Below are 13,056 nucleotides of genomic sequence, written 5' to 3'. Positions count from 1 at the left end.
CATATGAATTTGCTGGGTTGCCGATGCATGTGAGTTGGGATACATATGGTGCATGTTACTAATATCATAAGAAGTTGAAGTATATAAATTACTTTGAATCGGCCCTTGCACGTAGTTAGTTGGCCGATAGAGTATACTCATTGAACGATCTAGTAACACCATATGAATTATTTGAATCTACATAAAGGGATTGGGTATTCATATTACCTTTGTAGACTGCAAACCCTAGATGACGATCTCTTCGTAGCAAGAACGGGCTGGAGACCGTTCGAAGCTTCTTCCCTAGCGGAGTCGCCAAAAAGTATGTTCGCACACGAACGCGTCACCGTGTACCCCCAATGCCGAGGGTGATGCACCGCAGCTCACGCCGAAGGAGACCCGTCCGGAAGCGCGGTACGCAGGCAATCCGGCGGGCGCTTTTGATGACCCGAAACCCCACATGCCCTGGAGGGACCCCGTCAGGGCGCATGGCGGCTATGGGCTGCCCTAGGTCGACCTGATCGCCCCTAGGGCCTCAAGGTTTGCTGCCCTGCAACAAAAAGAACAGACGAAGAACGAGGAAGAAGAAGAACAAGGGAGAAGGAAAAGTAAAGGTAAAAAGTGTAGATAGATTTGTTCGATTGTGTGTTGTTGTTCAATCGACGATCACCTCTTATCTATATAAGAGGCGGATGGACTTCCCGTACAAGAAAAGGACTTGCCTTGTCGTCCAAATCATTAAAATGTAGCAAAATTCGGACTTCTCACGACTTCCGGCCCGGATGTCCGGCTCTACGCCCGGATGATCCAGCCAAGCCCAGTTTTCTAACAGCGGCTCACTGTTATGGCTCTAGAATCTGCATACAACCTTGGATTTGGACGTTTTTATATCAGAATCAACCACCTCGACGAGATGCACAACTTTCATGTTGAACACTTTTCGATTTGAGGTCATCTTGAGAGGGTTTAGGGTCGTTTTATAAAGTCTGCAGCAGAAAAACTTGTCCCGTCGTCCGGACGATTGCCCGGATTGTCCGACCTTTACCCAGATCATCCGGTGTCGTGGTTCTAAGTCTGACAGTAGAGTGGGGGGTAGGTATGGAGAGGCAAGGTCCTAGCTATGGAGAGGTTGTGAACACAAGCGATGTACGAGTTCAGGCCCTTCTCGGAGGAAGTAAAAGCCCTACGTCTCGGAGCCCTGAGGCGGTCGAGTGGATTATGTGTATAGGTGTTACAAGAGTGCGAACCCCTCTGCCTGTGGAGGGGGGTGGCTTATATAGAGTACGCCAGGACCCCTGCCAGCCCACGTAATGGAGGGTTTAAAGTACATTAAGTCTGGGGCGTTACTGATAACGCCCCACATAAAGTGTCTTAACTACCATTAAGTCTATTCAATTATAGGCTGTTGCAGTGCAGAGTGCCTTCTGACCTTCTGGTGGTCGAGTGTATCTCCATGGTCGAGTGAGTCTCCATGGTCGAGCCCTTCTAGTCAGTCGAGTGGGTTCCTTGTTGGTCGACTGGAAGGTGATCTCTTCTAAGGGTGTCCTTGGGTAGGACATTTAGGTCAGGCCTATGACCCTACCCTAGGTACATGAAACCATCATTAGCCCCTGAATGGATTGAGGCTTGAATGATGAAGGAGTTGATACTGTTTCCGATTGATTTTTGGTATACTGGCTATGCGTCGTTCGTGACCAAGATCTTCTTTGTTGATAACGAGCAACTTTTCTTCAGTCGACTCGATCCATTCTTGTCTTTCGTCGAGTGATCTTTTAGACTTTGCCGGTTCCCGAGCGATGGATCGCAGGAAATCTCGCGTCTGACAGACCGATCTGCCGCTCGCGGATTCCACGGGATACGAAATTTGGGGAAGCGCGCGAAGCAGAACGAACCGCGGCGCTCGGACGGGACAGGAAATAGACGCCTCGATCTCCGCGCCGCTTTTTCCGCCACGTATCGTGTCAATGCAACTGTTTCGGGATATGATTAGATTGACCGGGTCCACCTGTCATCCACTCGGAAGGGATGTTATAAATGCGACTAGTGAGGGTTTCTGAACAGTGCCCCATTCATCCTCCTCTGCTCTCCTCGTCTCCGCCCAACGCACCCGCTTTCGCCTCCGCAAAGCTCTTCTTCACGCACCTCGCCGGCAGCCATGGTCAAGGAGAAGACGGCGGTGCTGGAGCGCGCAAAGAAGGCGTCGGCGGCGGAGAAGGCGTCGGCGGCGGAGAAGGCGAAGGGGAGATCCACCAGCCGTAGCGGGTCTTCGTCGAGATCCCGCCTGCCGAAGGGCTGGGTCCAGGGAGATTGGATCCAGTCGACCATCAGGGAGAAGGATCTCCTCGACATGGCCGACGACGGGCTGATCCCCCACGATGTTGCAAGACTTCCAGGAAAAGAGTGGCAACCCCATCCGGAAGAGGGTGAGTGTGTGCTCCTGGCCACTCATGTCGATCGAGGATTTTCTCTGCCACCGAGCGTTTTCTTTCGTGGTTTTTTGAACTTCTTCGGAGCCCAACTCCACCACTTCACTCCGAACTCCATCGCGTATCTTGCTGCGTTTGTATCTATGTGCGAGAACTTCCTAGGCTGTCGACCGCACTGGGGCTTGCTCAAGCACATCTTCACGTGTCGTTCTCAGACTGTGAAGAAGGCGAGTCCAGGTGGTGAGAAAACTCAAGTTGTCCAAATGTGCGGGGGCCTGGGAATTCAAGTGAGGAACAAGAGTACTTTCCCAGCTATGTCGTTTCCCGAGTCGGTCAGGGGCTGGCAGTCGACCTGGTTCTACTCCCAGAACGAGCCGACGCCGGGGCAGTCGAGTGGACTCCCTCCATTCACCATGAGCCGAGTGAACAAGCCCTCCTCTCTGAAGGTGGTTCCGGAGGAGAGAGCCGATGTGAAGATGCTGATGGACCGCGTGGTGCAGTTGGTTCGGGACGGCGTGACTGGCATGGACCTTTTGGAGGTTTTCCTTCGGCGGCGTATCCAGCCTCTTCAGTTCCGGAGCCATTGCATGTGGTTGTACTGCGGTACAGAAGACGAGACTCGAGTCCACCCGGAAGCAGTCGACGACGCCACGGTAGAAAGGTGGATGGCCGCGATCACTGGGAACAAGGATAATCCCCGTGGATCCAGGAGGATTCCTCCACTCGACCATCACAGCGTTCCAGACAAGGTACCTTTGCTCTGCCTTCTATTGTATATTTGTCGAATTTGTTTCTGTATGTTCTGCAACTTGGTCGATTGATCTTTGTCTTGACGTCTTCCAGGCCCTTACCGAGCTGTATTCGATGCCCAATGGAGCTCAGGCTCCGACTGAGGAGGGAGAAGCCAGCGGGGGCGAGAGCCAGGATGAGTGGGATTCAGACGCTGCCGAAGATGACGACGATGACGACGACGATGATGAGGATGAAGAAGAAGAGGAGGAGGAGGTTGCACCACCGCGCTCGGAAAGGCGGTCAAAACTCGTCCATGACCCAGCGACTGAACGCGGTAAGGGGGTTGCGACTGCTTCACAGTCGACCAAGCGCCCTCGGACCGCTTCTCCGGCGCCGACTGAAAAGGCGCCGAAGCAGTCGAAGGTGGATCCTTCAAAGCCAACCAAGCTCCTGCCGAAGATGAAGGTGTCCATCCCCACCATATCAGGGTAAACATGTTGCTTAAGTCTTCTTGTTTTGTATAAGCTTTATCTCTGGTTGATACTTGAGTTAGTCGACTGATTCTTTGGAACTTCAGCGCTGCAACTTCTGATACTTCAGGCAAGGCTGAAGACCATGAGATGGAAGACGCAGCAACTTCAAATCCTGGTATTATACTCTTAATTCCGTCTTTAGTCGACTGATTCGTGATCTATGATTCTGATTCTATTCTGCAGCTCCATCCAATGTTGTTATCACTCTTCCTGATGATGATGAGGATGAGGAACCGCTGAAGCACAGAAGGAGTAGGAAAGCATCTGCCGGCGGGGTGGCACAGGATGTGACGGTGCCTGAAACTCTGAACACTGAGGGGGAGAACACCACTCGAGACACCGTGTCTTTCGCGGTGCTGTTGACGAGTGCTCATCCCACTTCGTCGAGTGCCGCACAACCTTCTCTCTTCATGAAGCACCACGTCCCAGAGGACCAAGCCAGCGCTGCGAAGGAAGCGATACGCCAAGCAGGGGCTATGATGGAGCAGATGAAGACCATCCGGGATGCGAGCCAAGCAGCTTACGACGCCAGCTCCGCCCTTCAAAGCAACGTTCAGGTCAGTCGACCACCGCCTGTTCTGTTAGGATATGCTATCAAAACTTTTCTTTCTGGAATTCATAGCAGTCACCCACTAGGTGTGTTGATAAAAAACTCCGTGTTAGCGGGGGCATGCTGAGTGCACCCGCTGGGTGTAGTCCCCAAGGCTAAGGTCGACTGCTGGCAGTCGGCCTTAGGCTTTATAAGTAACGGCTTTTCGTCATTCGACTGGATCGAATGGATTTCTGAAACCGGTGGGGGCACGCTGAGTGCACCCACTGGGTGTAGTCCCTGAGACTGTGGTCGATTGCTTGCAGTCGACTACAGTCTGAAGAGCACATCTTTTTTTTTGGGGTCGACTGGTCGACTCTGTCCTGAACAGAATTAGTGGGGGCACGCTGAGTGCACCCACTGGGTGTAGTCCCCGAGACTACGGTCGAATGCTTGCATTCGACTGTAGTCTTAGAAACGTGTGATTTTCTCTTATCCACTCGGAAGTGAATTATCTTTGATATTTGGTCGATTGGTTCTTCGTAGAAATCCTGTGACCTTGCGGCTCGCTATACCGAACTGGAGCAGAAGCACGTTCAGCTCGAGCTGGATCTGAAGCTGGTGCAGGAGAATCTGACGAAGGCGAAGGAGGAGACCAAAGGTATGTTCGGTGAGACCTCGACGACTCCTTTTTCCTTCCATTTGTTTCAAAATCTGACTTTGCTGTAACTTGCAGGCAAGGTGAAGGAGGCCCAGAAGAAGAAAGACCTTGAGCTAGCTGAGAAGACCAAGCTTGCTGACGAGAAGTTAGCTTCAGTCACCAAGCTTGAACAGGAAAATATCAATCTGAAAGCTGCTCTGGCGATTGCCACCAAGGACGTCGACCGACTGAAAACTGACAAGACTACACTGACCGAGAAGATCAACCAGTTGACTGGGAAGAAGAATGACCTGGAAGCCTTCCTGGGTGGTCTTGCCAAGAAATTGTTCCTTATGCTCGAAGGTAACCTTTTACACTCGACCAACATTTTCAACTGTGATGCTTCCATTCGACCACTGTATTGACTCGGCGTTTTGTCCTTGCAGAATTCTGTCGAAACTTTGAAGAAGAGACTAGCCAGCTGGAGCCGAACCTTGACCCCGTCAATTCTCCAGTGAATTCTGTCGAAACTTTGAAGAAGAGACTAGCCAGCTATGAATGTCTTCAGACTGGAGTCCCGTGTTGCAGCTGTCGTGGACTACCTTGCAAGGCTGAAGGTTGCTACGTCCCGCATCGACTCGACACTCTGGCCCAGGGCGACACTCCAGAACGACCTCGAGTCGCTGATGGCTCGACTGAATGCCGTCCCTGACCGAGTGCAAGAGTGGAAGAAGTCCTCGGCTCGTTGCGGTGCTGATGTTGCCCTGTGTCTGGCCCGAGTCCACTACAAAGATGCGCGAGAAGACAAGCTGGCGGCTCTCCGAGTGGCCAACACCAAGAAACACGACTTCAGGTCCTTCATGGAAACCTTCATCGCTGCTGCTACCCGGATCACAGACGGAATCGACCTTGATGAGTTCGTTGCTCCTTCCAGCCCTCCACAGGAGGGGTAAAAAACTTCCTGTCAGCCCGACACTTTAAATTTGCCTCGGTATGCCGAGTGGAATTGTAACCGATAAACCTTAACAGGCTTAACGCCTGGGCACTCTCGGTTCCTTTAGGTATCGACCTAAACTTGGATTTGATGTTTGGATATGATTGCTCTTGGCTCGAATTGTCCTTTGCAGGTTCACAGCAAGATGTCCACTGGAGTCGACTTATTCCTTAGGCGAGCACTGGGCTGCAGCTAAGCCTCCGAGTGAGAGGTTTGCTCTTCACTCGGTAGGATTTCTTATACCTTAGGCGAGCACTAGGCTGCAGCTAAGCCCCCGAGTGAAAGGTTTGCTCTTCACTCGGTAGGATTTTTTATAACTTTGGCGAGTACTTGGACTGCAGCTAAGCCTCCGAGTGGAAGTCTGGCTTACCACTCGGTAGGATTTTTTTATAACTTAGGCGAGCACTTGGCTGCAGCTAAGCCCCCGAGTGGAAGTCTGGCTTACCACTCGGTAGGATTTTTTTATAACTTAGGCGAGCGCTGGGCTGCAGCTAAGCCCCCGAGTGGAAGTCTGGCTTACCACTCGGTAGGATTTTTTTATAACTTAGGCGAGCGCTGGGCTGCAGCTAAGCCCCCGAGTGGAAGTCTGGTTTACCACTCGGTAGGATTTTTTTAATAACTTAGGTGAAACGGATTCGCGGCTAAGCCTCCGAGTGGAAGTCTGGCTTGCCACTCGGTAGGATTCTTACAAACTTAGGCGAAACGGATTCGCGGCTAAGCCACCCACTGGGGGAAATTTTTATTGGACAAAAATAAAAAGTGACAAAAACTATGAAGGAATTATGACACTATTATTTTGAAATCCATGAACTACAGAAGTACTTTGTTACAACTCATCCGAGTGAAAAAACTTTAAGAGTAAAATGGGCGGAGCAGATCCGCATTCCAAGCTCGGGGCTCTTCTATGTTGTGTTCGACGTTGTAAAGACGATATGCCCCGTTGTGGAGAACCTTGGTGACGATGAAGGGTCCTTCCCAAGAAGGAGCGAGCTTGTGTGGTTTCTGCTGATCCACTCGGAGCACTAGATCTCCTTCCTGGAAGGCTCGACTTCTCACATTTCTGGCGTAAAAGCGACGCAAGTCCTGTTGGTAGATGGTCGATCGGATCAGAGCCATCTCCCTTTCTTCCTCTAGAAGGTCGACTGCGTCCTGACGCGCTTGCTCAGCTTCTGCTTCATTGTAGAGTTCAACTCGAGGAGCATTGTGAAGAAGATCACTCGGCAAGACTGCTTCAGCTCCATAGACCAAAAAGAATGGAGTTCTTCCGGTCGACCGATTGGGTGTGGTCCGCAAACCCCAAAGCACCGAAGGGAGTTCGTCGACCCATGCTTCAGCCGCGTGCTTGAGATCACGCATCAGTCGGAGTTTTAAACCCTTGAGGATTAAGCCATTGGCTCGCTCTGCTTGTCCATTCGACTGCGGATGAGCGACTGAAGCGTAGTCGACTCGTGTGCCTTGAGTGTTGCAGAAATCCTTGAATTCTTCCGAGTCAAAGTTCGACCCATTATCCGTAATGATGCTGTGCGGGACTCCATATCTGAACGTCAGCTCCCTGATGAAGGTAACCGCAGTACCGACGTCAAGATTCTTGATTGGTTTAGCCTCAATCCACTTCGTGAACTTGTCGACTGCGACCAGTACGTGCGTGAAACCACTTCGACCTGTTCTCAAGGGACCGACCATGTCCAACCCCCATACTGCGAACGGCCAGACGAGTGGAATGGTCTTCAGAGCTGACGCGGGCTTGTGTGACATATTGGAGTAGAACTGACATCCTTCACACTTGTCCACTATTTCCTTTGCCATCTCATTCGCCCTCGGCCAGTAAAATCCAGCTCGGTATGCTTTGGCTACAATGGTCCGAGAGGACGCATGGTGACCACAGGTCCCCGAGTGGATATCATTGAGAATGATTCGACCTTCTTCTGGCGTTATGCATTTTTGACTAACTCCAGTCGGGCTTTCTCTATACATCTGTCCTTTGATAACGGTAAAGGCTTTGGATCGACGGACGATCTGCCGAGCCTCTTCCTCATCCTCTGGGAGCTCTTTTCTCAGGATATACGCGATATAGGGAATTGTCCATTCGGGAGTGATCACTAAAACTTCCATGACCAAGTCGACCACTGCTGGGACCTCAACCTCAGTCGGATCTGTGGCACTCTTGGGCTGTGGAGCTTCCTCTGTGAAGGGATCCTCTTTAACTGACGGAGTGTGTATATGTTCCCAAAACACACCACTCGGAATGGCTTCTCTTTTGGAACCTATCTTTGCCAGATCATCTGCTGCTTGATTTTTCAGTCGGGGTATGTGATGGAGCTCCAACCCCTCGAACTTCTTTTCCAGCTTCCTCACTGCATTGCAATATCCAGTCATGGCTGGGCTTCTCACGTCCCACTCCTTCATCACCTGGTTGACCACTAAATCTGAATCGCCATAAACCATCAGGCGACGGACGCCGAGTGAGATGGCCATGCGTAATCCATATAAAAGGGCCTCATACTCTGCCTCATTGTTGGAGGAATCAAAGTGAATCTGGAGCACATACCTAAGCTTATCTCCTCTGGGGGAAACTAGAACAACCCCAGCACCAGAACCATTCAGCATCTTAGAGCCATCGAAGAACATGGTCCAATGCTCCGAGTGAACTTCAGTCGGCTGCTGTTGTTCAATCCACTCGGCGAGGAAATCAGCTGTTGCCTGGGACTTAATGGCTTTCTTTGCCTCAAACTTGATATCAAGGGGAAGAAGTTCAATCGCCCATTTCGCCACTCGACCAGTTGCATCTCTGTTGTGCAGAATCTCTGATAGTGGGGCGTCGCTGACGACTGTGATAGAATGATCAGAGAAATAATGAGCAACCTTCTTCGTGGTCATGTATATTCCATACACAAGCTTCTGATAATGAGGATATCTCTGCTTGGATGGAGTCAAGACTTCAGACAAATAATACACCGGGCGCTGAACTTTGAAGGCTTTTCCTTCCTCTTCCCGCTCGACCGTAAGCACTGTACTGACGACTTGTCCTGTGGCTGCAATATAAAGCAATAGAGGCTCTTTGCTGATTGGAGCAGCAAGCACCGGCTGGGTGGAGAGCAGAGCTTTTAGCTCGGCAAACGCTGCATCAGCTTCTGGAGTCCACTCGAACTTGTCTGCCTTCTTCATCAGTCGGTAAAGAGGCAATGCCTTTTCACCGAGTTGTGAGATGAATCGACTTAATGCGGCCAAGCATCCAGTAAGCTTCTGGACATCGTGCACTCGCACAGGGCGTTTCATTCGGAGAATAGTGCCGATCTTCTCTGGATTAGCGTCGATCCCTCGCTCGGAAACGAGAAAACCGAGTAACTTTCCACCAGGAACTCCGAATGTGCACTTCGATGGATTGAGCTTGATATCATACCTTCTGAGGTTGGCAAATGTTTCGGCGAGGTCAGCAAGCAGGTCGGAACCTTTTCGCGACTTAACGACGATATCATCCATATACGCTTCCACATTCCGACTGATTTGAGTGAGAAGACACTTCTGAATCATTCGCATAAATGTGGCTCCGGCATTCTTGAGGCCGAATGGCATGGTGATATAGCAGAAGCACCCGAATGGAGTGATGAAAGCTGTTTTTATTTCGTCGGGTCCATACAGACGGATCTGATGATACCCGGAATACACGTCTAGAAAAGACAATCTCTCACACCCCGCGGTCGAGTCAACAATTTGATCTATGCGAGGGAGAGGAAAATGATCTTTCGGGCAGGCCCGATTGATGTGTTTGAAATCAATGCACATGCGTAGTGAGTTGTCCTTCTTGGGAACCATGACGACATTAGCGAGCCACTCGGAGTGGTATATCTCTCGGATAAATCCTGCTGCCAACAGTCGAGCCACTTCCTCACCAATAGCTTTTCTCTTCTGGACGGCGGACCACCGAAGATGCTCTTTGACTGGTTTTGCTGATTTGTCGACTATGAGGCGATGCTCAGCCAGTCCCCTGGGAACACCTGGCATGTCAGCTGGCTTCCATGCAAAAATGTCCCAGTTCTCACGGAGGAACTGCATGAGCGCTTCTTCCTATTTCGGGTCGAGTGTCGTGGAGATGTGGGTCGGGGCTGCATTGGGGTCGGTCGGGTGAATGTGAACTGGCTTCGTCTCGCCAGACGACTGAAATGCAGATTCTGTGGCGGGTTTCTTGGATCGCAACAAATCACTCGGATCTGCGTTTTGCTTGTACTCTTCGAACTCGACCGCTGTCACCTGGGAATCGACAATCTTTGAGCCCTTCTGAAAGCACTCTTCCGCCTTTTTCCGATCCCCGGTGACAGTGATCACTCCTTTGGGACCTGGCATTTTCAGTTTGATGTACACGTAACATGGTCGAGCCATGAACTGTGCGTAGGCTGGCCTCCCCAAAATGGCGTGATACACACTCTGAAAATCCACGACCTCAAAGGTCAACTTTTCTTTGCGAAAATGCTTGGAATCACCAAAAACCACGTCCAGAGCTATTTGGCCGAGTGAGTCGGCTTTCTTCCCTGATATTACTCCGTGCAAACTCATGTTGCTGGTGCTCAGTCGGGACATCGGGATGCCCATTCCTTTCAGTGTGTCTGCATACAACAAGTTCAGCCCACTACCACCATCCATCAGCACTTTCGTCAGTCGAGTGCCTTCGACAACTGGATCGACCACCAAAGCTTGCCTCCCAGGGGTGGCAATATGAGTCGGGTGATCAGATTGGTCGAATGTGATGGGTGTTTAGGACCATCTCAGATAACTTGGTTTTGCTGGGGTAACCATGTTCACCTCACAGTTAATGACTTTCAGTCGACTCTTGCTTTCCACATCCGCGAAGATCATCAGAGTGGAGTTGACATGCGGATATTCTTCCTCACTGTCCTCTTTGTCTCCGGCCTTGTCTGACTCCTTTTCCTTGTCCTTAGACTGTTTTCCCTGGAACTTCTGGATCAGGAGTCGACACTGGCGAGTGGTGTGCTTTGGGTAAATGATGTTGCCCTCTTCATCTTTCTTCGTGTGGATGTGGCATGGCATATCCATCACGTCGTTTCCTTCTTCATCCTTTACTTTCTTAGGATTCCAGGATCCTTTTGGCTTCCCTTTGAACTTTCCCTGAGTCACGGCCAGGGCCTCTCTAGGAGCTGCTAGCTCGGCTTTCCGCTTCTGTTTCCGACTGGAATTTCCCTTCTCCGACTGACTTGGCTTGTACTTGCCGCTTCGGAGTCGGTCCTCTTCCTCGCCGTTAGCGTACTTGGTAGCAATCTCCATCATTCGACTCAGGGTCATGTCCCCGGTTCGACCAAACTTCAGACTCAATTCCCTGTTCTTGACGCCATCTTTGAAGGCGCAAACTGCTTGATGATCAGACACATTTTCCACAGTATGGTGCAGAGTGATCCACCTCTGAATGTACTCTCTGAGAGTCTCATTGGTCTTTTGCACACAAACTTGCAGCTCTGTCAAACCAGCTGGTCGCTTGCAAGTTCCTTCAAAAGTTCTAACGAACACTCGGGACAAATCTTCCCAAGTGTAAATACTGCTAGGAGGTAATTGATTCAACCACGCTCTGGCTGAACCTTCCAGCATGAGGGGCAAATGCTTCATGGCCACCTCGTCATTCCCACCACCAATCTGAACAGCCACTCGGTAGTCCTCAAGCCAAGTTTCAGGCTTGGACTCCCCAGTGAATTTGCTGACTCCTATCGCCAACCTGAAATTGGGAGGAATCACTGCGGCTCTGATAGCCCTGCTAAAACACTCTGGACCAGAAACATGCACTCGACTGCTCGTGGGTGCATCTCTCTCGGGTCCACCTCGATGGGCTCTGTTCCGGTCGACCAAGCCTTTCACGATAATGGATCGTGCGTCGAAGCCTGGTTCCCTGGGGTCGACTGGAACTCTTCGCCCCGCACTGAACTGACGCCTGTCATCCTGTCGCCGAGGAGTGTAAGACCCTTCCCTCGGAGGAGAAACGGGCACTCGATGCCTGTCATCTCGGTCGTGTCGGTCTCCATACTGATCTCGCCGGTTGTCGCGCCCTTCCCGCCGCGGAGGCGATCTGGGACTGTGAGCCGACTGAACTGTATTCGCAGCGACGGATTGACTGTGAATTCTGTTGCGCGACTGCGACACGGCTGAGTTCTGGTCCCCTGCTACTCGGAGCAAATCTCTGATCTGCATCAAGCCTCTCCCAGCTTCCGACTGTGAAGGCTGGATGGACTCTGCTATACGGGTTGCGGCTCCTAAATTCTGAATTGGCGTGCGGTATACCTGAGTCGGCGGGAAGAGTCGACGTCGACTAGCTTCGGGAACTCGTTGCCGCGCGCGCTCGTTGAGTGCTCGCTGAAGGTTCTCCAGACGAGCGCGTTCAGCCACATTGGCCAAACGTGCCTCCTCCAAGGCGCGAGCCTCGGGGGTTTCTCCCGCGATGGAAGTATGCAGGGCATCCATGTTTCTGCGGCGAAGCTCTTCTCTCTGCAGAGAGTCGAGTGTCTCGGGCTGGTACTCTTCGTGGTCTTGTGCGGGGTCACCTCCCCCGCCCGTTCCGCCCCCATGGGTGAAGCCGGGAGGACTGCGGGGCCCGTCGACCATGAGAATTTCTGCCGCTGGATCACTGCTATCGCATTCGGATGTAGTCTCTACGGAGCCAGTAGACAGATCGAACATGCCGGAGAGAGATTCGTCGGGCTCGATTGCCGCAACTTGTGCGATGGCCGTCTGGCGAGCCACCGCGTGCTTCACACACCGCTGAAGCCTCGACCGACCAGAGCGCTTGCGCTGGGGGGAGACCGGACGGGTGACCGATAGGGGAGTCGACCGATAGGGGGCCGACGGTTGCCGCAGCAGAACGCCGCGGACACATGCGCGAAAATGCGTCGCACCGCGGACGGGGAGCGCATCAACGTCGAGTGGAGCCTCCTGGAGCCACGCGGAGTCGTCGGCGACAAAGGTGAGAGAGCCAAGACGGATCTCGCGCCCCTCGACCAAAACTCCAGCAGTCATCATGATGAAAGTAATCGGAAATACCGCAACTTCTCCACAAAATCGCTAAAACACCTGCCCCACGGTGGGCGCCAACTGTCGTGGTTCTAAGTCTGACAGTAGAGTGGGGGGTAGGTATGGAGAGGCAAGGTCCTAGCTATGGAGAGGTTGTGAACACAAGCGATGTACGAGTTCAGGCCCTTCTCGGAGGAAGTAAAAGCCCTACGTCTCGG

The sequence above is a fragment of the Triticum dicoccoides genome, chromosome 3B (genome assembly GCF_002162155.2).
Source record: "Triticum dicoccoides isolate Atlit2015 ecotype Zavitan chromosome 3B, WEW_v2.0, whole genome shotgun sequence".
Classification (NCBI taxonomy): domain Eukaryota; kingdom Viridiplantae; phylum Streptophyta; class Magnoliopsida; order Poales; family Poaceae; genus Triticum; species Triticum dicoccoides.
The sequence above is the reverse complement of the archived record's forward strand: the minus strand, read 5'-3'. Positions refer to the sequence as shown.